The following is a 2503-nucleotide window of genomic DNA, read 5'->3' as shown; positions in this document are numbered from 1 at the left end:
TTTCGCTTCTATACCTCATTGTTTCTTCAGACACAGCCGTTCTCTTTGAAAGCTTTAAGTCTGTTGCTTTATAATTCCGCACATTTGGCCTCAAACAATAGTCTGATTGTAAAACTGGCAGCAGAAAATGGCCCAAAGTATTCCTTAAGCTCGCTTTAATCACCGAATTTCTTAGGAATATTTATAAAAAATTACTATTCGGAGATATATTTCAGTACACGTCCAGAGGGACGTTGTCATCCCTCAGATGTTGACCTTGAAATCCGCTTTCAATTCATCGATTCTAATTATTAGTGATATTATTAACAAGTGTCCTCGGGCTGCGCCCCATCGCTTACATTCAGAGTAAATTAATGAGTTGAAGAGAAGTCGCAAGCTCCTTTGTTCGAAGCAAACTCGAGCTTCTTTGCCATTGGATCCATATTCAATTAGTTCCTTTGTTCTAATATATCGAGTTATGGCGCTAGGTTCGCTTCTGGGATTTGATTAACGTTCGAATTGTTTTTCTAATAGCTTGAGTGTTTCCCCCGATTTGACTAACCGTTTATTTAGTGGTGCTGCAATTCGCTACCTCCTAATGAGACTAGATACTTCAAAGTCGGCTACGATTTGAGTTGGCAACGTTGCCAACTTAATTTCAAAGTCAGAGGCCACTTTGATTTAATTGTAGCGACTCGAGGAGCAATCTTGGATTTTTCTTGAAGAGTTGTATCATAAACGGCTTCTGGAAGAGTCGTGTGTTTAGATAGTGGTAGAAACGAGATCGTAAAATTTGATGATGCAATGCCACCTGGAAAATGGCCCGAATGCGCAAATGATATTCGCGAGGTAACGACACGAGGGTTAACTTGAACTCACATAATTTTCAAATTGTACAATAAATTGTTACGAAAGGTGGCGTTTTAGTGAGCCACGGGTGGCAGACAATAAAATTTGCTCTTTCACTTACTTTTGTACAAAAATGTAAAAGATCTTTCACTAATCTTAAAATATTTCCAAAACAGTTAATGTGATTTTTGATTAATCTGGAAACATTTTAATATTCAGTGTTTTTAAACAAATTACTTAATTTTTGAACACATTTACGAGTATAATATCTCTTTTGTGTTAATTTTGAAACATTATAGTTTTGATATTTCTTGAGAACTCAATTAGTTTTCGAACAAATTAGAATTTTTTTCAATTCAAATGTAGGAGAACAGTTGATGAGATCTTTTGTTAATCTTGAAACATTTCAGTATTCGATGTTTCGTGACAATTTACACTCTTCGAACAAATTAATAATTTTGGTTCAAACGTAATAAAAGAGTATTTGAATGAATTTTTTTTTATTAAACTTGAAATAGTTTTAAAATTTAATATTTTTTTACTAATTCAAAATCATATTAATTCTATTCCTAGAATTACATCTATTGGAGTTTTTGCTTTACTTTCTTTGTTATATTTTTTCAAATAATTTTTTCATTAACCTTGAAACATTTCAAGATTTGAGGTTTCAGTTTTAAGTTCCAAGATAAAATGTCTTGTGAGTAACTTAAAAACTCATTAAATTATATCCAGAAACACGTCTGTTGGAGTTCATGCTTTATTTTCTTTGTCGTATTTTTCCCATTTAGTCCAGATTATTTATTTGTCCAAAATATACAGTAGTAGAAACCCGTCGACAAACCCTATAAAGTGTGTATACTTTATTAAGAAGATTAGCTGAGAAAAATGAGGCGTAAGACGCTTAGTTTTAAGTCGAAATTCCCGACGTTTAACACGAACAAGTAACGAAAACCGTTCCTCAGTATTAAGCCTTTGAAATACTGGATTGTTATGGATTAATCCTACAAATTTGCAAACGTTGTGTAGAAAATTTAGTGTTTTTCCTAGTTTTAGACATGAATTGTGTGCAAATGACGTCTCTCTTTGGTTAATTTATCACAATGGCGAGTGTGTAAACATCTCATGTAATTACTTTCGTCTAAAATTTAATCAGTAAATAAAAAAAAATTGCATGTATACCGAATAAACACCAAATTTGTGTTAATAGGAGGTGGTAGGACGGATTAATAAATCTTTGTTAACTCGCTATTACAAAACACGGTGGCTTTATCATGGAACAACATGCATCAATCATTCAGATTGGCCCGTCATTACCATATACGTCCGACAGTATTTCATCTCTGGACTCCCTAAGTGTGCAGTTATTAATTGTTCTCAGATTCATACAGACGCAACGAGCTTTCACCGGATATTTAACATTGCTCGTTTGTGACTTTTACATCTTTAAATAAAGCGATTAATGGCACGGAATGAGATAAATTCACCCCAATTGTGACGCTTTTAATCCGGGCTTGGGGCTGTCATCGATGATAAACTTTTCGCTCTATATTACGAGAGAGTGCCTTTATCGGAAATGTCAATTTTGTAGTTTACAACAGATATTTCGTATTTTTAATTTTTGTTTAAAATAAGATAAAAAAATTTGCTATAACTATTTTTATTTTTCAAGATTAAT

This window comes from Tribolium madens, unplaced genomic scaffold (genome assembly GCF_015345945.1).
Source record: "Tribolium madens isolate multiple individuals breed KSU strain unplaced genomic scaffold, Tmad_KSU_1.1 Scaffold_11;HRSCAF=98;Tcas5.2_LG3b, whole genome shotgun sequence".
NCBI classification, from domain to species: Eukaryota; Metazoa; Arthropoda; class Insecta; order Coleoptera; family Tenebrionidae; genus Tribolium; species Tribolium madens.
Note: the sequence above shows the minus strand (reverse complement) of the source record.